General features: G+C 50.9%; 1 long non-coding RNA gene across 3 annotated transcripts in view; it reads right to left on the bottom strand.

Moving 5' to 3' along the window:
* Positions 1 to 24,433, bottom strand: part of LOC120398340 — a 37,520-nt gene extending 13,087 nt beyond the window's left edge. For 2 of the 3 annotated variants that reach the window (XR_005594329.1, XR_005594328.1), the window contains exons 1-3: positions 24,399 to 24,433; positions 12,392 to 12,507; positions 3,963 to 4,094 (exon numbers count right to left, since the gene is read on the bottom strand). This is a non-coding gene — a long non-coding RNA (uncharacterized LOC120398340). Of the gene's footprint in view, positions 1 to 1,522; positions 2,808 to 3,962; positions 4,095 to 12,391; positions 12,508 to 24,398 lie in introns of those variants that run through there. The other variant, XR_005594327.1, reaches the window with a different exon arrangement.
* Positions 24,434 to 27,903: the final 3,470 nt, after the last annotated feature.

Genomic DNA, 27,903 nt, shown 5'->3' with positions numbered 1-27,903 from the left:
TAAGCATGTGGGGGCGGGGGGCAGGTCGATGGAGAATGGAGCGTTTGGGAAGGTGCTGGATTGAATTCGGTTTATCCCCACAGGACGGGGGAAGTGGGAGGGGAGACTATAGCGCCGGCTTCGCCCATGCTCTGTCCCCAGCAGCAACTCCTCTCATCCAGGACAGCAGCATCTGGAGTGAGCTCAGCTCCATGGATAAATGGCCCGGAGGCACTAGAGGGATAAAATTACCCCACTCACTCCCCAGGTGGATGCTAGCCCAGGGGAAAAGACACAAGCAGTGGGAGGAGTCCCACAGCCATCTAACTGCAGAGCGGTGCTAGGATTTCAGCCCACCCACACCTTCCACCCTGGGCCCGATTCTGAGCTCACTGGCTGCTGAGATCCCTGCACTGGCACATTGATGGAAGGGAAAGGAGCACTGAGCCTTTGTTCTCAGATATTTACAGCCTGGGTGGAGGGGGATTATCAGCGCAGCTAGTACGGCCAAAAAGGACACCCCATGGACAGCTAGATCTGCTCATCCCAAGAGCAGGACCAACGCAGGCCCTGGTGGGCAAGTTACCCCCCACGTCACATTCCCTCCTGCACCCCAGCCTTACCCAGGAGAGCCCTGCCTCTGGCAGAACTAGAGAAGGGACTCTCACAAGCCTGGGCAGCTGTACTCAGCCCACGAGAAAACAGGACAAGAACTAGCAGGGTCCATTCTAACCTCCGCCCCACAAATCTCGCTGGGCCGAATGCACCTGGGCATAGCGCCATGTGCAGGGGGATCATGCCAGGGTTCAAGCCGAGCCCTTTGGTATCATGCTGTCCTTGTTCTGTGCCCTGATCTCTGCTCCACCACCTGCGCCAAAGCCTCACAATACCAACTCCAATGGGGTAGGGTGGGTGCACCAGGGCCAGGCTTTGGGTCAGCTGAGCAATGCCTACAGTGGGGATCCTACAACCATCCTCCAGCAGAGGGAGGGGGCCACTATAGAGAAGGAAGAGGAATTTAGAGTTATACAAAGGGAGGTAGAAAATTAAATGAAGGGAAACCTAGACGGAGCATCCAGCCAAGCTTCTCAAGTGCAGCATCTCCTAGGGGAGAGGATTCGCCCAAGCGAAGGGGCGGAAGCCTTGTTGGTTGGATCACTGCAGGACAAAGCCCTAGGGAATATCCCATAGGGAGCAGGCCGACCCCTGACAGCAGGATGGAGTTAGCTGACCCTATGGTCCTTTCCCAGCTGTCATTGTAATGATCCCATGAGGTCACAGCGCTCCAGTTATACCACTTGGCCAACAATCCATTAGCTAAAGGGGACCAAGTTCATGCAGGGATAGAGGAAGGATTTCACTTTTAGTGATGAGGTGGGACATACATTTAGGACTCCACACTCTGCCCCCTCCATCCCCAGCAGAATGCCCAAGGAAGTTAGCACAAAGCTACGCTGTAATTCACCCCCTAGTTACTATTAGGTATCAAGCACCTCACGGTCACCTTCAGTGCAGCTCAGTGGAAATGTACGACCCTCTGCCCTGTGTCTCCCTTCCCCATCCTCTCTCCTTACCACCCGCTCCCCAGCAATTCCCACTCCCTTCCCCTCTGCTAACATGATCAGCAATACAATGGTCACAAGTGGTGTTTCCATTTCACGTGGCTCTCCAGGGAGAGGAATCCGGCCGTGGGCATTCCCACCTGTGCAAGCCAGCATTTCAAGCTGGCTGCAGACTCAGGAAGGCAAAGCCGAGTCTAGTCCATGACCGTGACACTAGAAACGGTCATTTAAAGGAAAAGGGGAGGTGGGGAGAAAAGCGAAGGTCCTGCAGAGTCTGGCTGTGCCCATCAAGCAGAACACATGTTTGACACCTGAACTAGCTCTTCCTCCTTCCCTCCCCTGAGACAGAAGCAAGATCTATTCCCCTTTCATGGATGGGGAAACTGAGGCAGGATGACCTGGAAAACGTGGCACAGACTTTGGCTTAAACACAGCAGATCCTGGCTGAATGATGGGTCAGGCCACCTTGCAGTCCCATGGATGGGAGCAGGAAGCTACCGAAGAACATAGAGGCAAAGCAAGGATGGCGGGGTGAGCAGATGGCTCGCAGGCAGGAGGAGATTGTGAATGCATGTTCAGCCAGCCTTTTTCCAGGTAGGATATTTTCTATCTGCTCTGGTTACACTAACATGGAAAAGGCTGCACTGCTGAGCCCAGGGTTTGTGTCTGGCCATTCTGATCCACTCCCCACCCTCCAATCTATGCCCTGCAGTGTCCTTCCCTCCAGTGGCTGGACACGCAGGGACAAAGCTGTCTGGAGCGTGCTGACCGCTTGGCTGACTTCAAAGCGAGGGATGAGAGACAGGGTCCTGCCTTGCCTGGAGAAAAGCAGCAAAGCAACTCATGGTGGGTGGGAGGGAAGGGAACATCTCCCATTGCTCTCTAGGGCCCACCTCTGGCCAGGTAACACAATGGAAGCCATTTCAAGCCTTCCTCCACACTAGAGAGTGAAAGGGGGTGCGCCTGGCCATTCCCATGCGTTTATGATCCTGTTTTCAGGGCAGAGCAGCATCTGCTAGTGCCACGCTACCCCCCACATCAAGACAGACAGGATGGATGGCTCGGTGGCTAGGGTGCTACAGAGATATGGGTTCAAATCCCAGCCCCGCCACAGACTTCATGTGGCCTTGAGCAAGTCGCCAAGTATCTCCGCAGTTGAACTGTAGGACAGGGATGATCATACACCGTGCCTCACCTCACCGAGGAGACGTGCGTGAGAGAGCAGGAGGTGTCCAGAGACCGTGAAGACAGGGCCAGATCCATACCCTAGGTAGATATGGGAGTTAACAGTGGGTGCATGCTCCCTTTAGCCCTCAGCAGAAGACAGGTACATTAATCCCAGGCAGGCAGGAGAGGAGGGTTGTTTTTAGGAGCAGGGCCAAGAAACCAGGTGCACAGGAAGGAGAGTGGAGGGCAGGGATATGGCTGAGTAAGAGGGACCAGGGCTGCAAAGGGGAGGATGGACATATCACAGGACGTCAGCAGTATAGGGGGGCTGGCCCTTTAAATGGGGGGGTTGACCCAGCCCCACCCTGTGACTGATCAGCTGCCTACCCGCTGACAATGTCGAAGAGCAGGGGTAGAAAAGAGGCAAATACAGGGAGATCTCACCAGATAGTCCTGGTTATTCCCAGGCACCCACTCCCCAGGCACTCGGCGACCTGGCAGGGGCTGTGAGCGAAGAGGAAACCACTCACCTACCCCACATCCCTCATCCCCTTGCATCAGCGTGGTACCCTACCCAAATGCTGCTTGGTCCCCTCAGTGCTGGGTTAAAGTAGACAATGCTCCAATCCAACCCCCTCCCCTACATTCCAGACAATCACGAGATTGAAAGTCCCAGGGGTCCACAGCAGAGGATGGCTTCCACTGGCGAGAGATTAGGCTTGCCGTTCGGTTTTGCTGTTCGCCACTCACACCAGTGGTAGTAGAGGACCCTGAGGGAGGGGAACGGCTTAGCCCAGCTGCTCTGCTGGACAAGATGCTGCATGCAAGGATGCAGGGTAGCAGCACAGGAGACCAGAGCAGACTTCATCCAGGTTCAGCAGATGATAGAGGCTATAGAACTGTTCAGATCTTATAGGGAGCTGGCTAGGGTTTGTGCCCAGGGTAAGTTTCCCAGACTAAGGCCAGGAAAGGACCATTGTGATCATCTAGCCCAGAGGTGGACCTGAGGGCCACATCTGGGTATGGAAATTGTATGGTGGGCCCTGAATGCTCACAAAATTGAGGGTTGGGCTGGCGGGGGGTGGGGCATGAGGGCTCTGGGTGGGGTGCAGGCTCTGTGGTGGGACTGAGGATGAGGAGTTGGAGGTGCAGGAGGGTGCTCCTGGCTGGAACCGAGGGTTTCAGAGGGCAGGAGGGGAATCAGGGTTGGGGTGCAGAAAGGGGTCAGGGGTGTAGGCTCCAGGCAGTGGTTACCTCAAAGAAACTCCCAGAAGCAGCTGCATGTCCCCCTCCTCGGGCTCCTACGCAGAAGCACGGCCAGGCATCTCTGCACCCTGCTCCATCCACAGGCATCTCTGCACCCTGCTCCATCCACAGGCACTGCTCCTGCAGCAGGTTTAATAGGCAGCAGGTTTAAAACAAATAAAAGGAAGTTCTTCTTCACACAGGGCACAGTCAACTTGTGGAACTCCTTACTTGAGGAGGTTGTGACGGCTAGGACTATAACAATGTTTAAAAGAGAACTGGATAAATTCATGGTGGCTAAGTCCATAAATGGCTATTAGCCAGGATGGGTAAGAATGGTGTCCCTAGCCTCTGTTCGGCAGAGGATGGAGATGGATGGCAGTAGAGAGATCACTTGATCATTGCCTGTTAGGTTCACTCCCTCTGGGGCACCTGGCATTGGCCACTGTCGGTAGACAGATAGTGGGCTAGATGGACCTTTGGTCTGACCCGGTACGGCCATTATGTTCTTATGCAGCTCCCATTGGCCATAGTTCCTTTGTGTGTAGGAGCCAGAAGGGGGACATGCTGCTGCTTCCGAGAGCCATGCAGAGCCGTGACATGTGCGGAGCAGGGCAAGCCCCTGACCCTGCTCCCTGGTTGGAGCACCGCAAGCTCCAGACCCCACTCCCTGGCAGGAGCTCAAGGGCCAGATTAAAACATCTGAAGGGCTGGATGCGGCCCACAGGCTGTAGCTTGCCCTCCCATGATCTAGTCTGATACAGGCCAGAGGATTTCAGCCACCAATTCCTGCATCAAGCCCCAACCTGGGACCATCCCTCCCTCCAACACTGAATAGATACCTCCAATGAATAGCCAGTATGTTACTTCGACAGTACCTCAGCACTGCACGAGTGTTAGCGTACGGACCCTCACACCAGCAAGGCAGTGATCTCAGCCCTGCTGTACAGGCAGCAAACTGAGGCACAGAGGAAATTGAAGCCTTAAGGTGCCCAGAAAACAGACAGCTGTTATCTAGTTTAACACCATAGTCTCAAGCCTCTGTCTCATCCTGCCTTTAGGAGATTGTGGATTCTACTGTAAGAACGAAACAAAGAAGCCAGCTGCTGAAGGAGTTTTCTCCTCCAGGTACCAGATCTAAAGACAGCAAAGTGTTTCTCTTCATAGATTCCAAGGCCAGAAAAGACCCCAGTGATCATCTAGTCTGACCTCCTGGCACAGGCCAGAGAACTTCCCTGGATTAATTCCCAGAGCCACCCAGAGGGGGCGGCAAGTGGGGTAATTTGCCTCAGGCCCTGGGCTCCGCAAGGACCCCCATGAGAATGGCTGAGGCTCCCTCCCCAGCCCCGGCCCAACCCTGCCTCCACCCCTCTCCCGGAGCCTCAGCTCATCCAGGAGCGTCCCTGGACAGCGCTGCACCGTGGCTCTGGAGGGGCCTGAGCTCCTCCCCACTCGGTCATGTGGTAAGGGGGCAGGGCTGCGAGCTGTAGGCTGAGTGGAGGGAGCTCAGGCCCCACTGGAGCTCTTTGCGGGGGGATCTCTGGGGGATGGTGAGGGGACAAGGAGCAGCGTGGGTCAGGGATTGAGGGGGCCAGGCTGGTAGGGAAGGCTGTGCCTCCCAAACCTAAAGCTCATTCAGCAGTTTGAGGCTTGCAGAAGAGCCAAGCTGTTAGCTTTTCCATTAGGGCTACCATCCCTTTCACTTCTATAATTTGGCATTTGAGTCTATATTTAATTTCAGTGCCATAGGGAGATTCATGTCAGGGGAGGGTAGCTTCATTTAAAGTTAGCCACTGGGGGAGGGATCACATGAGAAGAGCAATATCCTTCCCAACCCTACCAAGGGATACCCCCCACTCCCATGAATTCCCTGAGGCTTCAGAGGGGTTAATTCAGTGGTTCTCAAACTTTTGTACTGGTGACCCCTTTCACATAGCAAATCTGAGTGTGACCCTCCCCCCTTATAAATTAAAAACCACTTTTTTATATATTTAACACTATTATGAGTGCTGGAGGCAAAGCGGGGTTTGAGGTGGAGGCTGACAGCTCGCAACCCCCAATAATAACCTTGTGACCCCCTGAGGGGTCCTGACCCCCAGTTTGAGAACCCCTGGGTTAATTTAAGCACCCTGTGTCCATTTACATGGATGTGCTATTTTGAGCATTTCAGTTTTCACAGCATAGGCTCGTTCCAGAATCTGGAACAAGTTCAAATGCTCAGTTTGAGGAATATGTACATAAGCTATACTAAAGACAAACCCACAGTAACCGTCTCCAGTTTGTGAGGGACCCCATGGAGCCAGTCTCTAGGAAACAGATAAATGCATGGAGGTTAAGTCCATTAATGGCTATTAGCCAGGATGGGTAAGGAATTGTGTCCCTAGCCTCTGTTTGTCAGAGGGTGGAGATGGATGGCAGGAGAGAGATCACTTGATCATTACCTGTTAGGTTCACTCCCTCTGGGGCACTTGGCATTGGCCATTGTTGGTAGACAGGATACTGGGCTGGATGGACCTTTGGTTTGACCCAGTATGGCTGTTCTTATGTTCTAACCTAAATGAACCCAAAGTTATGGAGACAGATATGAGTCAAGGAAGCCAGCAGAGTATTAGAAACCTGGAAAAATCTCTGACTGGATGGGCTCAGGTGTTTGGTCACAAGCTGAGGTGGTTCAGAAGTTTTGGATTTTTTTTAATCAGAATTTTTTATTGTTTCTTTAAACAATCAAACACAGCAAGCAGCAAATATTTGGCCACACACTTCTGAAACCCCAAACCATATTCAGGTTTTGGCAGACTAATTTCAAATTTTCAATAAAAACCAACCAATTTTGAAGGAAATCAGACGTTGTCCGTGATTTTTCTGCTTTTTAAAACCCCCTAGTTTTCGATCCAAAAAAGTTGATGGAAAATATTTGTCCAACCCTTTTAATGAGCTTTAGTGCCTTTTAGCACTAGCTGAGGCTGAGAACCAGTGATACCTTATAAAGAAATTCTCTCAAAACTGGGTTTGTGCTGAGATGCGGAAGGTTTATATTTCCCAGGACTGCCCGTGGGGGGAGCAAGTGGGGCAGTTTGCCCCGGGCCCCACAGGGGCCCCCACAAGAATATAGTATTGTGTAGTATTGCAATTTTTTTATGGAAGGGGCCCACAAAATTGCTTTGCCCCAGGCCCCCTGAATCCTCTGGGTGGCCCTGTTAATTCCTGAGTGGATTTTTTCTAAGAGAGATGCTTTAGTAGTTCAATCTGAATGTAAAGACTGATCGTGATGGAGAAGTCACTGCAACACTTGGTCAATTGTTCCAGTGCTTGATAACCCTCCCTGTTAAAATTTACACCTTATTGCCAGCTATTCAGTAAAGAAACTTTTCTAACAGATCAAAACTAACTTGACCTGGCCCACCATCCCCTGGTACCAGTACTTTCAAGTCAGGCATTATGTTCCTCAACTTCCCAGAAACCTGCTCCACAGAAAGCTCACTTTAATAGAAACAGTACCTGGTCATTTAGGAAAAAAGTTGGTCTGCAAGGATTGACAGCTTCCCTAATTAAAAAGCATCCATATAACACACCCTGGGGGAAAAGGAAGCAGAGGAATGGGGGTTTGAGCTACCAAAAAAAGGACTAGCAACCTCAGTCTAAAGCACAATAAAAACATTTCTTAAACGATACAGTTTCAAATGGTACCTTGTACCAGATAAGTTAAAAACCAGAGAGGCTGAATGGGGGATAAGTTGTGCTGAGAGGGGAGATTGTATGCATATACGGTGGACATGTCCAGTTAGAGTATTGGAATGCAATCTGTAATCAGAGAGCACAAATTGTTGGATTTTATTACCAAAGGATGGGTCTTCCTGGTAAAAAAGGCCTTACAACAGGAAACGAAGAATTAATCTCTCACCCATTGGTAGCTGCTCAGGTACTGGTAGCCTCTCATTGGGGGGGAAGAGCCCAACCATTGAGAAATAGCTCAAAAAATTATGGGAAATTATGTAAAGTTAACACACCATTTACATACCAAGCAAAGTAGACAGAGGACAGGTAGATACTTAGATATTTGGTTCCCTTTTATTCGGTTCACAGACAAAGTACATTCACCTGCCGAAGAACCAGGATACCTGTCCAATTTTTATTTGTTTTGTTTGGGGGGTTTTGTTTTTTTTCTTTTTTAAGCCTAACATTTTTCAGACCCACCTGGACTGTTAAAAGTGTATATCAAGATTTCACTCAGCTAAATAAAATCACTAGCGACAACATTGCTCCAATATGGTAACACCCTGTTAAACAGAAAGATCTGACGACCATATTTGTGTCTAAAATGCATCTTTAAAACAAAGACTGTTGTAATGATCCTTTTATTTGATATTTGCGGGGATTTGTAAACTTGTTCAAGCTTCCTAAATAAATAGTTTAAAAAAATAGGTGCACCTATTTCCAGTCTGAATGTATCTAACTTCATCTACCAGCCATTGGATCTTGTTATACCTTTGTCTGCTAGACTGCAGAGCTGATTATGAAATATTTATTCCCCATGTAGGTACTTAAACAGATCAAGCAACCCTTTAACCTTCTCTCTGTTAAGCTAAAGAGACTTCAGGCACTAGTCACTAGAAATCAGGTTTGCGCCAATCCTTTAATCATTTGCATGGCTGTTTTTGACCCCTCTCTGATTTATCGACATCCTCCTTGAGCTGTTGACACCAGGACAGGACACAGGCTATTCCCTTTGTATTAGTCACTCGGGACTGGAATCCTATCTACTCCTACTCCAGATTTCATTGTTTATTCAGCCAACAAATCTCATAACCAAAAACTTAAAAGGCTACTATCATCGCATTTGGGAGCTCTTGCTCAGCTGATTATCCACCACAACCCAAATCTCGGTCATTAGCACAGGCACCAACTTTCCTTGGTGCCGGTGAGTGCTCATCCCTGTCCCCATTGGGCCCCTCCCCAAATCCCTGCCCCAGCCCCGCCTCTTCCTCAAGCATGCCGTGTTCCTCCTTCTCCCACTCCCTCCCACCGCTTGCTGTGCGAAACAGCTGTTTTGTGGCGCAGGGAGGGAGGGGGGAGAAGCAGGACTCGGCGGCACACTCAGGGGAGGAGGCGAAGAGGAGGCGAGCTGGGGGGTGGGGAGCTGCTGGTGGGTGCAGAGCACCCACCAATTTTTCCCTGTGGGTGCTCCAGCCCCAGAGCACCCCCAGAGTTGGCACCTATGGTCATTAGCAGGGCCTGACTAGACACCCCAATCCTAGCATATCCTTCAACCCACATTCCCCTCACCAATAGTTCTAGGAAGTCGAGAGCTTAGCTTGACATCTCTAGCTCAGACAAACACCTAGTATAGGTGTGATCCAGGTAACCCTTAGCAGCACTGCAGCTTTCCAATGTTCATTGCCATAGAAGAGAGCTTCCCCATCTCCCGAACCCAGAACTACTGCTTTCTCACAAGCCCTCTGCTATTCGGGGATTTTTCTTAAAGCCCCGTCTCCTGGAGCCATGTGATTCTGCAAGAACCTCAGCTTTCATTTTAAAAAAAATTTCTAGGCCTTGTTGTTATGGAGACAAGCTTGCAAACAAAACTCAAGCATTCTCTAAAAGCTCAGAACGAGAGAAAGCACATTAAAAACAGATCTCAATTGCTTCTAATGATCTCATGATTTCAAGGGTCTTGCCTTAGGATTTTTGAATACCAGGGGGTGGTAGGACCCTCCCATGATGCCACACACAACTCCAAGTCCTCTCATGTCTCCATTCCAGCCACACACTCCACCACAACCACCATATACCCCTGCCCTTGCAGGTTCCCTGCTGGCCAGGCTGAGTACTTCTAACAGACCAGTTACATAAGGAATTCAGCCCAGAGCTCAGCAGTAGGTCAGAGTGGGTTGCAGAACTCTGGAGTTCTCCTCCCCTGCTCTGCTTCCCCATTAGCCCCCACAAACCCTCCTTTATCTCACTCCACAACCCATAGTCCACCCCACCCCCCCATCCCAAGAGCTGGCTGCATTCAAGCATTAGCCACTCAGAAACAAGCTACAATTAAATTAGTGAATTAGCATCACCAAGTTAGATCCCACACAGGAGTTGAGGGCTCAATTTCCGACCCTGTCTAATTTGCTAGATGAAAGCCATTTAAAGCCAGCCTCAGCTCCCTGACTCACAGGGCACTGTGAGGTTTAACAAAGGTTTGCAACGCACTTTGTGATAATACTCTGCGCATGTCTCTTCCAAGAATCGCAAACTCCCAGGGCCACCCAAGGCAAAACACAACAGAAATTAAAACCCACAAGTGAGCACATCTGCTTTGGGCAAGCAGCAAGGCAGGTGAGGTCTCATCCAAGAGCAGAAACTGGGGCAAATTTCAAATAGCTTCTGAAGAAGGGTCCTACCATGAAAGCCATCCCCACAGCTTGAGTCATTGGGGGAATAAAATTTTCAGACAGTGACTGGACTGAAAGACTAGGGCCTAAATTTTCAAAGCCATCTAGTGATTTTAGATGCCTAAGACACCCCCACATCCCCCCCTCCACACACACACCCCCATGGGGCCCCAACTTTTAGAAAGGGCTGAGCATTGGTCCTCTGAAAAGTCAGGCATCTGTAAGGGGTCTCAAGTGGCACACAAAAAAATCAAGTTTAAAAGGCAGCTTTTGCCTCTGGATTTCAGCTAGAGAACTGAGCTGGTTTGCATTAAGCAGGCTTAATTTTTATCCTATGGTAGGGATCAGACCATGGCTTTGTGTTGCCTCAGGAGTAAAGAGTCTTAAAAGTTAATTGAGTTTCCATCACCCTCCTGCTATTGATCAATATCGATGTCCTGGCCAGCTGCAGTTTGAGAGGTGGGATCATAACTCTCCCTGGTAACAGAGGTGATTGGCAGGTGATCAAATGAGGCTCATTGGCACTGAAGCCTAGGTCAGCACCCACCTGTTTTTGCAGATTAATAACTTATTCACACGGGTCCCTGGCACTGCCCTTGCCTGTGGGCTCTGAGCATTATAAGGAAAAGCGGATACGTGCTTTAGTGCCAGATTCTTAAGGCCTATCATGCAACGTCAGTGCAAGGAGTCACATGCACTGTGGCTCTGGGGCCTGGCCCAAACCCCAATAAGTTCAATGGAAAGTCGCCCATGGATTTTGCTGGGCTTTGGATCAGACTTTCAGGGCATCTCATCACACCTCCATCTAGTGGTTGGTCCCAGCAACTACACAACCGGCTACCATCTCCCAGCTCAAGGAGAGACTGTCTGTTCAAGTGGGAGCAACATCTGCTTTATACAGGGCCACCGAGAGCGGGTTTGGCCCTGGTGAAAAAATTTTCGGGCCCCCCAGCAAGGGCAGACCGGCTAAACAGGGCCGATGAATCTGGGCCCCGGTAATTTGTACCGGCTCCCCCCCACATCAGCCCTGCTGAAAAGGCCCAGGTTCAGTTCTAATCAATGACCAGCATGTGTACATTAGGGCTGCCAACTTTCTAATCACACAAAACCGAACACTCCTGCCCTGCCCTCCGGTCAGCTATGGGCACTTGGCAAATCACAGAAAGGACGTTTGATTCAGACTGGATGGGTGGGAGCTCAACACTGTCTGATAAGCCCCTGGCTATCTGCGATTAGTCTCAGAACAGAGTCACCCAGAGTTAGGGTATGTCTGTGCCAGGAGCAATGGAAGCCCCCTAAAAGTGGGGGGACCACTGGGGCCCAAACTGGGGCCCCACCCCCACTTGCTCCTCTCTGCCAACCTCCCCTGTTGCTCACCCTTACAGCAAATAAGAAGTGGAAGGGCAGAGCCCTCCCTGTTTTAAAAATGATGGGGCCACATTCCCCCTGTGCCAGTACCCCTGGTCTGTGCCATCCTAACAATGTAGTGTAGGCACTTCTTACACTGGAAAAACCTCTTCCATCATCAACCTAGCTAACCCACCTCTCCAGCTAGAGGTCACCCTAAATGCTTCTACACTGGGGGTTAGGTTGACTTAACTCAGTCATGCAGAGTGTGAATTTAAAAAGCTAGCCCTGAGCAATGTCGCTTGGTCAATCTAATGTTTAAAGACCAGGCCTGAGGGACCACTCTTAACAGCTGTGGTGCTAGAGATCCCAGACTCAATTCAGTCCCACGGTGTCTGAAGTTGCGACCAGGTGTTAGGTGCTCTGAACTTTGGGAATGCTCAGATCTGGCCCTCAAGCTTAAAGGCTCTGGCCCCCTCTCTAATTAGGGCAGCAGATAGCCAGCTGGGAATGGCAGCGCACAAAAAGAGAGCTTTGTTGAGCATCTCTGAAGAGCGAGGTGTTCCTGAGAAGAGCAAACACGGAGCTGTTTTGCTGATGCTGAGAAATGAATCCCAGGAAGGATCTATGGGGATTTAAGACTTAGCAGAACCACAAACATCTTTAGATGTCTTTGAAAAATCAGATGCAATGGAAAGGGTTTGGTACCTTGGAGCACGTGGGAGAACTGCCACCTCCACATGCGATTGGCTGATTCAGATGCTTCTTGTGATCAGGACCTCCAGTGCCCCAGTGGGGGTCGAGGATACAGGAACAAAACTTGCCTGCAAAGGAGGAAGAAAATAGTGTGAGCTGCACAGGAAGGAGGGGGTGTTTAGGGTCACGAGGAAGCAGAAGTGGGTCCCCGGCCATGGCATGGTGGGTGTCAGGCACAGATCCTGACCTCACCACATGGTTTTGGGTGCTTAGAACTGGCCCCAGTGCAAGTTACTCTAGCCCAGAACATCCTAGGCTCAAGCAAACAAAAAAATAAAAAAAAATAAAAAAAACTAACAGGAGGGGAGTCCTGGGGGCAAATTCAGGAGGGCTCCCCCTAGTCCTTCTGTTGGGAGAGCAAGGATCTCTGGCACAGCCAGTGTGGCACCCCCATGGAGTTCTCAGATCCACTAGAGGCCAGTGCGGTCTGGGTGGAGACCTAGTGCCTCTACACCAAGCTCTGGAGCCTCTCCCTCGCAGGCCAGCTCTGTCCGAGTCAGGCTGCCTGGGGTTCTCCTGCCCACTGCTGCCCCGGCACACTCCTTAATGGGCTTCCCCAGTGTCCAGGGGATTCCAGGAGGTTAAGCAGAGCCTCAGGTCGTACTCTCTTTTCAACATATTCCCCAGAAGGATGTCCCGGCCCTATGGCCCACCTCCTACACTTGCATGGACCATACAGGGCTATCTGGAAGCTGGGGAGTAGGGGAGGGGAGGAGAGGATAGTGCTGCAGAGGCAGCTAAGTCCCCCTTCCACATTGCCTGGGCCAAGTCCAAACACAGATGGTTCCAAGGCGTGTGACAACAGAACACTGTTTGCACCACTGTTAAGAAAATCTCCATTAGCAGTATAGGGCTCATGACACAGTTGAACATTTCTGGTTCCACACAGAGGGCAGTGGTATGTGTACACACACCCCCTCCCCCTTCCACTCTGTGTTGGGCACAGAGCCCACTTGTTATTGAACTGTGGCACACCTACAAGGCACCACCAGGCTGCCTGGGCAGAGATTCTGGTTCCTAAGATTAATTACTAGAAAAGCAGCAGATTCTGCACTTGGGAAGAGAAGGAAACAGACCTTCAGGAGGGCTGAATCCTCTGACTGTATCCCACCTTCAATTTCACACCCAAGCCAGTCAAGAGGAAACACTGTTGATCCTCCAAAGAACAATACAATTTAGCAACAAGAGAACCCAACTGCAACGAAAGGAGAGGAAACTTGAGGCTTGCCGGAAACGCACCTGAAATATTAATGTCTGGAAGATTTCTCATTCAAAGGAACATTGCAGTGTTTGCAGCAGACAGTGCTCTCAAAACACTTGGCAAAGGCAATCACATATCATCCCTATTGGACATAAGGAAACGGCGGCATGACTAGGGTCTGAGTTCAGGACTCTATGAAAGAGCCATTGTCAAGGAAGTGGTCAGCACTTCTAGGGCACTAGATGAGGGCAAGCTTCTTCAGTGAAGCTGCCATCTTCCCCTTTGAGCATCAGCCAAGATGGAACCAACGGTGATCCACGTTAACAGAGCAGGTGCTATTGTCACCCTCCAGTGGTCAGGCCAGGTAACAAGGATGGTTCGCTATTGTCCCTACACTCAGTAGATGCTAGTCCTTTTAAATCCAGATGTCCAGGGCTCATTCCCACAGGGAGCCTCAATCAGCAGTGGCATGGCACAGTGGGAAAGGACCCTGCTTTGAAGGTATTTTTCATCATGTATGGAGACTGCTTGAAGGGCTTAGATGCTTGATTTTGTTAGCGTTCTAGGCTGAGTCTGGGAACAGAATTCACAGAGGCTGAGGAGCGGGAGATGCAGGCCTGCTCTCCACTTAGGGCTGGTCTACGTGCCCAGCTCAGTTGCAGGGGTAGGGCTGTTTCACTGTAGTGTAGACACGTGCTACGGTGACGGAAGAGGGCTTTCCAGCCCAGTCATAAATCCGCCCCCTCGACGGCCCTGAGCCATATAGCTTGGCTGATGGCCATTTTAGGTGTAGACCAGCTCTTAAAAAGCTTGCATCAGCATCACTGTGTGGCTCAGAGGTGTGGGAAAAGCCACTCCTTGGTGACACAGCTATGCCAACAAAACTCCCAGTATAGACACAGCTAGGGCAGTAGACCAGAGCTTCTGTTGGTGTAGCCCAGAGCTGATGTGTGGGGGGAGCATGTGGGGTCACAGCACCACCACCTCCCTCCCAATTTCTGGACCAGCATTTGCCAGCCAGACCCCCTCCCCTCCCTTGTTGCTGCAGCTCCTGGAGCTGGTGAGTTGTGGCTGTGGGGAGAAGCAGCAAACCGCTAGGAGCTGCAGGGAGGGGCTACTGAGGGTAAGAGGTGGGATGTGCCTGGGGAAGTGACTCAAGCTGTTTGGGGGAACCTTTAAATTGCACCCCACCCCTGCTGTATCAGCAGGTACCAGTCATCTCTGGCATTGCCAATGTCTTACAAGGGAGGTGCCGATCCTACAGGGCAGAACAACTCCTGTCAGCATATGCTGTGTCTACACTGTGGGCTAACCCGACATAGGTGCTGTAGTGCAGACAGCCATAGCTGGCCAGCAACAAGGATACGAGGCCTGATCAGGTCCATTTAGCCCCGTACCCCAGTCTCTGACAGTGGCCAGCAGCAGCCCCAATAGGTCAGATTTTCCACACAGGCTCAATCCCCAGTAGTTCCCAGGGTTCTCCATGAGATTGACCCTTATGGAACTACTACTACTCACAGGAGACATTACTTCTCAACCCCTCCACCCATTAGCAATTGGCTTATACTGTGAAAGTGTGCATCTACTGCAAATCTCTACCCTCTCTCCTCTAACAAACTGCCTCATGGCTGAAACCCAAGGCTAGAGCAGAGGCTCTCAAAACCTAGACAAGGGGCGCATAAGAAGCGGGCTAATTTGATTCTCTGGTCTCTGCTGTCTGGGAGAGCAAAGCTGCCTAGGAAAAACGGGAAATTACCTGCAAAGATAATGACATTTCACAGCTCCCAGACACCAGGGACGTTACTTAGGTCAAACCCAAGGAGCTATTACTGTGCTGTTTAACTGTGCCTGAGGGGGGAGAGAATGCAAAGCTCTGGAAGGGGCTTGGCTTTAGGAGAAAAGCTGTAGTTATTCTGAGGCTGGATCTTAGCCACCTCCACGACATTTGCAGCCGCCAGGGCCCGGTGAGGGCTCTACAGACAGAAATAGAGGGAGTCATTGAACTTTTGCTGCACTGTTCTTACTCGGGCTGGGCTGACGTGCTGCTCAAGGGCACGCCTGGTTGTTTTTGACCCAATGGCATTGGGTAGGGATGATCATTTAAGAGATGGGCAAAAGTAGAAGCGCTGCCATGGAGAAGTTCACCACCATCTCTTCTTTGCGAGCACGCCGGTGACTCGACAGGAGCTATTTTAGTGTCCAGGTAGTTCTAGCTGGAGACTTCAAGTCATTTTACAAAGGTGGTCAGTGCAATTACCCCCATTTTATACCTGGGGAAATGGAGGCACTGGGCAGGCTGACCTCGTCCCAACAGGCAGAGATGGGAACAAAACCCACATCTCCCGCATTCCAGTCCAGTGCTCTTTCCACTAGGTCTCATGGCCTTTTAACTCAGCCTCTGCCACCCCTGCTATGAGCAGAGTTCATTGCGGTTGCGTGCTTCGTACACCTTGCCATTCTCTGATCCTTTTAGAGACCAGATGGGTTGGCTAGATGCTCTGAGCGTCAGGTCTCCTCTCACACCAGTTTGACTCCACTGTTTACCTCTAGCAAGAGGAGAATCAGGCCCTCTAAGTACCAGTGTTTGGCCAGGTTATGAGGCTTCCATGGAGAACAGAGTTTTTGGGCACAGCACTGTAAGACCTGCCATCATGCATCATCACCGGGGATTGAATTTGCACCTTCCAGTGCTGAAGGCACAAGTCTCTGCCACGTGAGCTAAAGGCGCAAGTCCTCTAGCTGGTAGCAGTTGTAGGCTGGTTTCCCCTCACCAGCTAATACAGGGGAATGCAGAACACACTAAGAGGAAGGTTGGTTAAAAGCCTGGACTGAGTCTCTGGAAAGCTAAATTTAATCTCCCAACTCTACAATTGGCTCAGTGGGTGATTTTGGGCAAATCACTTAAGGCTTAGCCCTGCTGCGGTGCTGACTAGGAGCTGCCTGAGGTAAGCACTGCCCAGCCAGAGCCTGCACCCTGAACCCCCTCCTGCACCCTAACTCCCTCCCACACCTCAACCCCCTACTCCAGCCCTGATCCCCCTCCCAGAGCCTGTACCCACCCTGAGCCACCTTCCATGCTCCAAACCCCTCATTCCCAGCCCCACCCCAGAGCTTGCACCCCCAGTTGGAGCCCTCACCCCAACCCTGTGCCCCAGCCCAAAGCCCCCTCCAGCACCCTGAGCCCCTCATTTCTGGCCTCACTCTAGAACCTGCACCCCCTCCTGGAGCCCTCACCCCCCCTCCCACATCCCAACCCCCTGCCCCAGCACAGTGAAATTGAGTGAAGGGGCAGGGCAGGGTCTTCAGTTTTGTGCAATTAGAAAATTGGCAACCCTCTTCTCAACTCCTTCCCTCATTTCTTCTGCACAACAATTAAGACTGAAATCATTTTACCAGAAATTGCATTTTTTAATTAGCCAACAAAAACATTGTCTCTTAATATGAACGAGTCCAGGAGTTCACAAGAGTAATACAATTAATGCAGGAGCGGCAGAGGGTAAATGGCAATCCAGATCTGAAATGTTCTACTTCTGCAAAGTCAGGTTGTTTGGATCTGAGGATTTGGTTCTGACTAGAGCAGGCAGAACTGATTTTTGTTTTTTAATCTCACAAAAAATGTCAAGATTGGGATTTTTTTCAGCCTGAACTGGGACACATTTTGTGAAACCAAATTCCAAACCACGTTTTGTTTTCAGTTTTGACCCTTAAATTTTAAAACAAAAATATAAAATAAAATAAGGTGCATCTCAAGAGTCATTTAAAAACCCAGCCCCTTTTTGTTCTAAAAAGCCAGAAAAAACATGTTGAAAGCATCAACACACCCTGGTTTAGCTTTTTCTAAACAAAATTGTCAAAATCATGTTGATTTCACAGAAAATTTCAGTATTGTCAAAATGGCATATCTGGACCCAAAAAAATTCCCCAACCACCTCTAGTTCTGATCCACCTGCCAAGATCGGGCATAAGCGGTGTCATACATCTAGAAGCCTGGTTCTCAACCAGGGGTACACAGAGGTCTTCCAGGGAATACATCAACTCAGCAAGATATTTGCCAAGTTCAACAGGCTACATAAACACTAGCAAAGTCAATACAAACTAGACTTTAATAGACAAAATGAGAAGATAAGCCATTTATCAGTAATAGTGCGCTGTGCCAATTTTTGTATTTTTATGTCTGATTTTTGTAAGCAAGTCATTTTTAAGTGAGGAGAAACTTGGGGATACACAAGACAAATCAGACTCCTGAAGGAAGTACAGTAGCCTGGAAAGGTTGAGAGCCACTGCCCTAGAACAAAACAGCATGGATAGAATTTCATGCAACACAGGCTGTGCCTCAGAATCATAGAATATCAGGGTTGGAAGGGACCTTGGGAGGTATCTAGTCCAACCCCCTGCTCAAAGCAGGACCAATCCCCAATTAAATCATCCCAGCCAGGGCTTTGTCAAGCCAGGCCTTAAAAACCTCTATGGAGGGAGATTCCACCACCTCCCTAGGTAAACCCATTCCAATGCTTCACCACCCTCCTAGTGAAAAAGTTTTTCCTAATATCAAACTGTTGGTGCCATTAGGCATATCCCTAGATAATTCAGGAGGGTAGAAAAAACACAGTATTAATGAAGCTTTTCTGTACCAGGCCTGAATGGACCAAAGTTAATGCTATGTTTCCAGAGTGTGCATCATAAAACTCTGATTGATTAAACTCACAGGTCAGAATTGAGAATGGTGAATGTGCTGTGTATCAGTGTAAGACAGAGAGAGATAGGCCCTTTTTTTTACTACTTGTGTTTAGTTTAGAAAGAGGAGGGGAGGGAAACAAAAGAAAAAAAAAGAAGTAAAGGTACAACAACAGAAAAGGAATGATTTTGTGTTGTGTTGTGTGATTGATTGATTTAATTGTTAACTAATATGTATTATATGGGAGGGGGGAGAGGGGGGGGGGGAAGGGGGAATAAAGTCATGAAGAAGAGTAGAAGAACAGAACACACAGCTTGCATCTGTGTGTGCAGGATTTGTGATTTGATTTTCTTACTTGCTCAAATAAGGTTTTTCTGGTTTTTCACCTTCTCCACCCTTGTGTGATAATTAGTGCACGCCCTACCACACAACGAACACTGTTTTGCTGCCCTAGGGCTTTTCGCAACAAAACCTAGACTTCTCCCACTGCAACTTGAGACCATTACTCCTTGTTCTGTCATCTGCCACCACTGAGAACAGCCTAGCTCCATCCTCTTTGGAATCCCCTTTCAGGTAGTTGAAAGCAGCTATCAAATCCCCCCTCATTCTTCTCTTCTGCAGACTAAACAATCCCAGTTCCCTCAGCCTCTCCTCATAAGTCATGTGCTCCAGCCCCCTAATCATATTTGTTGCCCTCCGCCGGACTCTTTCCAATTTTTCCACATCCTGCTTGCAGTGTGGGGCCCAAACCTGGACACAGTACTCCAAATGAGGCCTCATCAATGTTGACTAGAGAGGAATGATCATGTCCCAATAGTGAACACTTTTTTCCTAGTGAAGAGAAAGGTATTAGTCCAAAGGTCCTATTTCTACCCTTCAACGGGTCTATCCTTAGTGCAGCTCCACTGACACCGCAATGAACAGAGGCCTCTGTCTAATGCTTCTTTGGGCTCCATATGCCAGCTGCCTCTAACCCAACCTACTAACAGTATCTGGCTCCAGCACAGAACCAACCGACCATGGATATCTTGGTATTTTGCTATGGGATTTCAGTGGCTCAGAGGACTAGTTAGCAGAGTTACCCTCTCCAAGTAACCCAGTTCAAATCTAGCCCAGTTTGACAATACTCTAAAGTTGTTACCATGTGATGCCCTATGTGAAACTAGTTTGATGGGTCTCTGTTCAGTCCCTAGCAGAGAGTGGTCTATTCACAAGCCACCACGTCAACTGATGTTCTCTGCAGAGAGGCCAAGGGTTGATGGGCTTTGGCACGGGAGCACCTCTGTCCTGCTAAGAAGGGATCCAAGTATGTTGGAAAGGCAGCACCTGGGGTGTTTACAATGCCTGAGCTGGTGCTGTCACTGTTTTGAGGACGGGGCTTTCCCTCTCCAGCACAAAATTAAGTTCGCCATCATGGTCTCTCTTCACCACCTCCATGCAACTCTATCCACCATCCAGCTCTTTTTGTGGAGAGATGCTCCCAGTTCCTTGGTGGTAATTACATCTGTTTGCAGAGGAACAGAGCTAGTTGCTTTTAGGGTGGAAGGGTTAGTTCAGTTTTTTTTTAAAAGGGGAAATGGTTGATAATCTGCTGCATCCTGCACAACTGAAGAAATGGGAAAGCCAGCAAGAGAGGAACTGTTCTACACACCATGGGGAACGAGGAGGTTGGGAGAGAACCCAGAGGTTGGATGCAAAAATCTTCAGCTACAAATCTCTCCCCTCTAGCACTGGCTTGTGCAGGGGAGATAGACTGACCATTCCTGCATCACAGACATGTAGAATAGCCCCTTGAGGCCCCTGCAGATCAGGGCCCCACTTGTTAGGTGGGGCACAACTGTACCCATGGGTGGCAGGTGAACCAGCTGTCAGGGCAGGTAGCCCCTCCCCTTCTGGCTGAGGCACCATCCCTCCCACTTCTCTCCCCTGTCCCCCTGAGGCCAGAGCACCTCCACTGCAGCTGCCAGCCCAGCCTGGGCCACAGAAGAGCAGTGGAAAATGCAGGAGGGGACCTGGGAGTGGAGCATAGGCAGGGCCACGCCAGGCTGTTTGGGGAGACTCAGCCTCCCCCAGCCTATGATACCTGCCCTCCATGACTGTACCAAGATCAATCACCTCATATTGAGAAGGGGCTTTAGAGGTGCTGAGATGAATGATATTCTAGAAAGACAGCGTTATGCACATTGCAAGACCCCAGCATTGGCAATACACTGCACCAATGAAAGCTTTTCTCCACATGGGGGAGAACTGGTCCAAATCACTATACAGCATCAAATTATACCACACTTGTCTCCACTACTTTCAACCCAAGCACCTCACAAACAAGCACAGAAGAGTTATCACCCATTTTCCAGATGGGGAAAACTGAGGTCAGGAGAGAGGAAGTGATTTGCACAACTTCACCCAGCAAATCAGCAACATAGCTGGGACAAGAACTCACCTCTCCCAATTCATAGTCCTGCATTCGCACCACAAGACCATTCTCCTCCTTTAGGGGGCTGGAAATGCATAGGCTTTAACAACATCTGTTTTAAATGGACTCAGCCTCTCTCCATCTCCCAGCAACATGCTCTGGGTAGAGACAACCTTTGGTCTGCCCAAAACCAAGTGGCAGGTCTGAATTTCTCTTTATTTAATCCACAGCCAGCGGATCCTCACTGGAAACAGTTTTTTCTGAATAATATTTTAGTGTGAGCTAAAAAAACAAGTCTTCCTCTTCTACTAAAACTAGTAAACCAAAGGATGTTAAACTGGTGCATTTTCAAATGCACCACCCCAGAAAAGAGACTCCACTGTGTGGATACACGCCGTGTGCTGTTGCTTCTGCCCCTGTTTTGTGTACCCCATACTGGGTAATAAATGCAGGCAGACTCCATGCTTGTAAAACTAGACTGGCTTTGTCAGGAGAGCTATTTATGGAGATGTTCCAACTGCAGGACACATTCCAGCCATGTCCACACAGACCATCTTCCTGGCACCTCCCCAAATTCCTCTCTACTGCAACTTGTGCTCACCCCCTCCAAGGTTCCTGTAGGTTACTACAGTCCCCCTCCACCCAAATGTATTGCAGAGACTCTGTCAGGACAAACTTCTTAATGACACTGTATCCGGAAGGATTATGGGATACCACTGAGGAATCATGAGATCTTATCTGGAGGAGTGAGAGTTTGATTTTTCCTCTGACAATTCCCCCAGAAGGCTTTACAGTCACCCATAATGCACCGCCGTTTGCAGTGGTGCTGGGAACTCATACATACCCAGAAGCACAATTGGTAAAAAAAAGAAAGAGGGCTGATCTCCCCCCATCCCCACATTGGTGAGGCCTCATCTGGAGTGCTGTGTCACAGCAGGAGGAAGGAAGCCCACTCACCCACATGCATCACCCAGGATGCAGCATCTCCATGAAACACAGGAGTGGAGTGCACAATCCAGGCTAGGATTCCAACCACCAGTGGGACCCCAGTCTCTGCCCTGAGACAGGAAGTGTGGTTCAGTTGATACCTGGGTCTCCTGACTACCCACCCATGGCCACTGGCAGGGCTGGCCTGCCATGTGCTATGGGGGGATGGGTATGCAGTTCATTCAGTGCCACTGATTTCCCATACTGATCTTCATCAGAACCTGCTCCACACGGGACAGAAGAGGCAGTCAGCTCTCAGGCAGGGAGCCTTGTCTCAGAGTTTGTGTAGTGAGAGGCAGCATGTCTCAGGACCCATAGGAGCAGAGTAAGTGGTGCCCATCACCAGCTCGGGGGCATCCCAGAAGCTGCCCCTACCTCATAGTTCATGGGCTGTCCCAGTTTCCAGCACGGCTGCTACTAGGGGAAGGTGGGGGCAGCAGCAGCGTTATGTGCCGTCTTCCCCCATTCACACTCCCACCTTCTGTAATCACAGAAGCAGGGCTGATTCAGCCAGTGGCTGCAACCACAGCTGCCACCCTATTCCCCTCCAGCCAGAGGATCCTATCCCACCCTGTCCCCATACCACAGGGGGCACAGCTGGGTGTGTGCTGCTCTGTGCCTCAGAGAGGCTCACACTGTCTCCCTTCACTGGAGTGAGATCAACGATTCCCCTCCCCTTCCTGTTTAATGGGAAACCTCCAGTCAGAATTCCCTCATCTCTAGGGCTCTACCAAATCCACAGCCATGAAAAACATCACGGACTGTGAAATCTGGTCTCCCCCATGAAATGTGGTCTTGTGCGCTTTTACCCCATACTATACAGATTTCATGGGGGAGACCAGCGTTTCTCAAATTGGGGCTCCTGACCCAAAAAGGGAATTGAAGGGGGGTTGCAAGGTTATTTTTGGGGAGGGTGTCACAGTATTGCCACCCTTACTTCTGTTCTGACTTCAGAACTGGGTGGCTAGAGAGGCAAGCGCCCCGCTCTGAAAGCAGCACCCCACCACCAGCAGCGCAGAAGTAAGGGCGGCAATACCATACCAGGCCATCCTTACTTCTGTGCTGCTGCTGGCAGAGGCTCTGCCTTCAGAGCTGGGCTCCTGGACAGCAGCCCCCACTCTCCAGCTCTGAAGGCAGCACTGCAGAAGCAAAGGTAGCAGTACTGCAACCCCACCCTCCTACAATAACCTTGCAACACGCCCCCCCACACACACACTTACAACACTGACATTTCAGATTTACGTAGCTGCAATCATAAAATTTACAATTTTTACAATCTTATGGATGTAAAATTGACCAAAATGGATGGCGAATGTGGTAGAGCCCTACTTATCTCCCTCCACACACACTAACTCCAGACACCCGAGAGTCCCCATCTCATCCCAGCTGGCGATCCAAACCCCCACACTTGCCCAGAGGGTGGGGGAGTCCCAACTGCCTGCATCACACCTTTATGGACACTATAGCAAATGCAGAAGGGGGATGCTCTGCACCCACATGGCCCTGGGGTAGCTGATCACACATGCTGCAGGGAGCGACAGAGACCTGGGACCGGAGACCCAACATGGGTCTGAACCAGCCCTGCTTAGAGGAGGCTGCACAGCCTGTAGCTTTTGTCTTCCAGCCAACCAGCATGGAAAATACTCTCCATTGCCTAGCCCTGCACCTGGGGGCTGTTGGCAGAGGCCAAGGGTCCCCAGAATTGCCCTGCTTGCTTGTCTAGGAGCACAGGGAATTTGGATGCTCTCCCCAAGTTCTGGAAACCTGAGGTTACAGGCTGCTTACCGGCTTCCTCCTGCCCCCATCACTCTGCTCTCAGAGAGGGCAGTGCTGTCTCCTGAGCTCTTTTACAGAGCTCTCTGGGGCTTTGGGATCTAGGTTTTCCCATACATGCGTCCTAGGCTGCAGAAGATAGTCACCTGCTATTACAATAGCTGCCAAAGGCCACTCAGGACCCCACTGCACAGCTGGTCCCCGCCCCAAGGATGCTATAATGTAAAGCCAGACAACGGGGGACACAAGAAGAGCCACACACATGGTACTTAGGGCCAAATAAAGACCAAGGCACTGTAGGCCCATGCTTAAGGCCCTAGCTTCTGGAGTCACATGAAGGCATTAGAAACTCAGCAGCCATTTTAAAAATATAGGGCTTGAGCCCTCCGGTTGGGAGATGAGCATGAAAATGGGACTCAAAAATAACCCACCTTGTGACATCTGCCTGAGTCTGCAGAGCACCCGAAACAACAGCCCTGAGAGGGGCAAACGGCCCCACACGGCTCACAGGGGACAGGGCCCCACTGACACCGCCCAGGAGACTAATGTGTGCAGCAGGAGGTCAACAGTATAGAAAGCCCAGCCCACCCACACAGGTTGCCCCAACAGCTAAGAAAAGTTGGGGGGCAGCAACACCCCACTAGCTTAAGAGAGAGAGAGAGGGGCCCCTGCTGCTCCCAAGGGTAGGGGACTATGGCATTGCTCCCTAGGAGGGGGACCACCTGACACTCCAAGGAGGAGCACCCCTCCCCACCCACAAGCTGCAGGGGAGGAAACTTGCAATCCTGGCCCAGCACCAATAGACAACAGGCTGCTTCAGTCCAGCCCAGGAGCCTCCCAAAACATCCACTGGCATCAGTGAAACCTTCCATGCCAAGGCCAGCTAGAGCCTGGGACTAGAAACCCATACCTGATCAGCTCTTAGGGAGCAGGGCTAGTCAGTTGCCTTGGGGAAAAACCACATAACCCAACCTCTCCCTTTTATATTCCCTCCTAAAGGCGGATCATCTCCAGCTGGGCTCCATCCCAGCTGCTCCCCTGGCTGGGGCAGGGAGAAGATTTTAACCCTTTCCCCACAAGAAGAGCGGGTGACCTGTGCGGCCTTGCTTAAAGCCTTAAAGCTTAAAGCCTGCGAAGGCACTAGGGCGTTTGTGTCCGTTTCCACGGGGAAGGGGGCAGAATGAGAGAATTCCCTGGATCATGGAGCCTTACGCGGCAGATTCAGGTGGGATTGTAGTGCAGGTAGGCAGCCCCACTCTAGCATTAAGGGACTTCAGCACAGGCTAGCAACTAGTGTGCATATCCAGGCTCCCCGGCAGGTGGGTGGGTACGGAGGCAGCGAGCCCACTCTGCCACATCTTCGCTGCTTTCCTATTGTTCTCCTGCTAGCTAGCTCAAAACTAGCGGCGCCCTCCCGAGCTGCAATCCCATCTCCAGTTCCAGTGTCGACATAGCCTCAGTGGTGAGACTTTCTCGCAGCCTTGCTCCTGGATCCCCATCACGGTGTGATCCCGCTGCCTCCGTCACTTCTCACCGTTACACATCCTGGCAGCTGCAAGGCCCAGAATGGAGCTGAGCCAGCCCAAGCCTTATGGCTAACCTCGAGTGGCTCTCAGGCCCATACAGCAGATGGGAACAGCAGCGCACAGCAGAGAGGCATGGAAGAGACAGGTTCCCACCCTGTGCACCAGCATTGGCATGGGAAGGCTCCACTGCCTCTATGCTAATGCAGTTGGGCCTGTTAGCAGTATAAGCTGTGGGTTCGATTCCCACTCACGAGGTTGTTATGTTAACTGATTTCCTTGTGGACGAGTGTCCATATCACAACGGGCACCTCACGGTGGTCACAGTCTTTGGCAGCAGCTTCAGCAGAGAGCTTAAAGCCTGCATACCGCCTGCACACACACACTTCTGAGTCCTGGGGGGTCTTGGAGGTACACAAGGAATAGTGAGACCCCCATTAATTCAGATGCCACAAATGTAATCCTGTAGTTGGCTGAGCTTGCAAAGGCCTTGTGCTCAGTGGCATCTTGGCATAGGTAATACGATAACTTTTGAACACCGCATCTGATCAATTCCAAAATTTCAGGGTATGGTCCAGGCATCAGTGGCCAGAACCCTACTGAATTTGGGGGAAATTGGAAACCCAAAAGGGGGGAAATGGGGACCAGAGGAAGCCCCTGCCAGCTGATTAGCAGAGCTACTGCTTCAAGCACCTCCGCAATTATCTGTAGATCAAACAGCGAGGTGATGGCACCAATTAACACGTCCAGGCATAACAATACCTCAGTATCTCATCTCTGCTTATCCTCCCAATGGAGTTTAACATGCTGACACGCTACTTATCTCCCAGACAGAAAGAAGAGCTGGGGGCGGGGAATGCGGGGATGCAGGGAATGGGGCATGCACACAGCTCCTGGCATGAAGGGGAAAATGGGGGACCCGGGCGTGGAGGAAGTGGGGAATGGAGTGCACAGAACCCCTGGTGGGGGGAATTGGGGGACGTGGTATGGGGGAAAGGGGCCACACAGAGTCACAGAATCATAGACTATCAGGGTTGGAAGTGACCTCAGGAGGTATCTAGTCCAACCCTCTGCTCAAAGCAGGACCAAAACCAACTAAACCATCCCAGCCAGGGCTTTGTCAAGCCTGACCTTAAAAACCTCTAAGGAAGAAGATTTCACCACCTCCCTAGGTAACCCATTCCAGTGCTTCACCACCCGCCTAGTGAAATAGTGTTTCCTAATATCCAGCCTAAACCTTCCCCACTGCAATTTGAGACCATTGCTCCTTGTTCTGTCCCTAGCATGGTAGAGAAGGGGGAACTGAGGTTGCACACAAAGCCCCAGGCATGGGGGAAATGGAGGGCCCTGGTGTGGGGTGGGGGAGGGGAACCCCTGGCATGGGGTGAGATTGGGGCAATTGTAGGGAGTCCCTGCAACGGAGGAGGTGGGAGGATGGTGCCCAGGGAGCATGTGGAGGGAATGGAGGGGTGCCAGCTGCCAGGAGACCTGGTACATGCACTAAGCATGGCCTGTGCCCACTACGAAGTGGATGACCCCTAGTACTGCTCCCCTACCTCACCCGTCTGCTCCATTCACACGGGTGGGGCTCCATGAGAGTCCAATCCCTGCCACTCCCTTCCCCTCCCCCCCCACCCCCCAGCACCCGATGAAGTTAAAGCACAGCCTGTGGCTTCCCTCTTGTTGCCTGGGCTGAGCCAGCTCCAGCTGGTGTGATGCGAGGTAATGAGCCGGGGAAGCCAGCCGCTGATGTCTATCTAGCACAAACACACCCGCGGATATTAAACTCCGGCCAGGACAAAAGACCAATACAGGTTCCATTTACAAAGCTTTGCTTCCTTTATCACCTGTGCCCGCGGCTGTAATGAGTTTAATTTTTTACTGGAAGAGCGCAGGGATTGGCGCTGCCAGAGGCTACAGCCCTCTGTGTTTTCCCAGGGCCGAGGGGCTGCTGGGTGCAGGCTTGGGAACAACGGCGCCCAGTGGAGCTGCAGGATGGGGGATTACGCAGGGAGAGAGCCAAGGGGCTGGCAGGTGCAGAGCAGGGGCTGGTGGAGTGGCTGAGAGCACCCCCGAGCTCAGTGTGTTCCCAGGGGCATGCTTAGGGGAAAGGCAGTTTGGACAGTGCTCAGGTCTGAAGCCCCCAGGACTGGGCCAGGGAGAAGGGAGGGACTGACAGCGGTGGAGACCCCCGGGATGGGGGCTGAAAGTGCTGGAGAATGAGTCCCCTGCTATGTCCTGGGCCCTGGAGGGTGTCGGTGGAAGCCGAGCAGCAGCAAACAAGACCTGCCAGGTCCCTTCTCTGGTGTCTGCCATCCTCTTTTATCTGATAAGGCCCAGCCCTTCGGGCGAGCCAGTTTTTAGCTACAAGAAAGCAAGAGCAGCTTGGACATTAATACAAATAAATAACCAGGAGCGTATTCCAGCCACCGCCATCAGAGGCTGGGTAGGCTGGGCACTGGAGGAGGAGTCAGGACACCTGGGTTCTATTCCACTGCCGTGCTGTGTGACTTTCCACAAGCCACGTCCCCTCTCGATGCCTCAGTTTCCCCATTCATAAAGGAAACCCTAAGGGTCTGTCTACATCACAGCTGGTACGGCAGCACAGCTATGGTGCTGTTGGGCCGTAGCGGAGATGCTTCCTACATCAACGGAAGGTTTTTTTTTCCATCAATGCCATTAATACGTCTCTCCAAGAGGTGACAGATACGTTGTCAGAAGAATTCTCCTGGAAACATAGCTGTGCATTAGGGCAACCTAACTACGGCGCATGGGGCGTGACATTTTTCACAGCTCTGAGTGTCGTAGCTGGGTCGATCTAATCTCTATGTGTAGACCAGGCCTTAGACATGAGACACCTCAGTTCTATTTTTGTCTCTGCCACTGCGTTGC

This window comes from Mauremys reevesii, linkage group 2, assembly GCF_016161935.1.
Source record: "Mauremys reevesii isolate NIE-2019 linkage group 2, ASM1616193v1, whole genome shotgun sequence".
Classification (NCBI taxonomy): Eukaryota; Metazoa; Chordata; order Testudines; family Geoemydidae; genus Mauremys; species Mauremys reevesii.
This window is presented reverse-complemented; position numbering and strand designations above follow the sequence as displayed.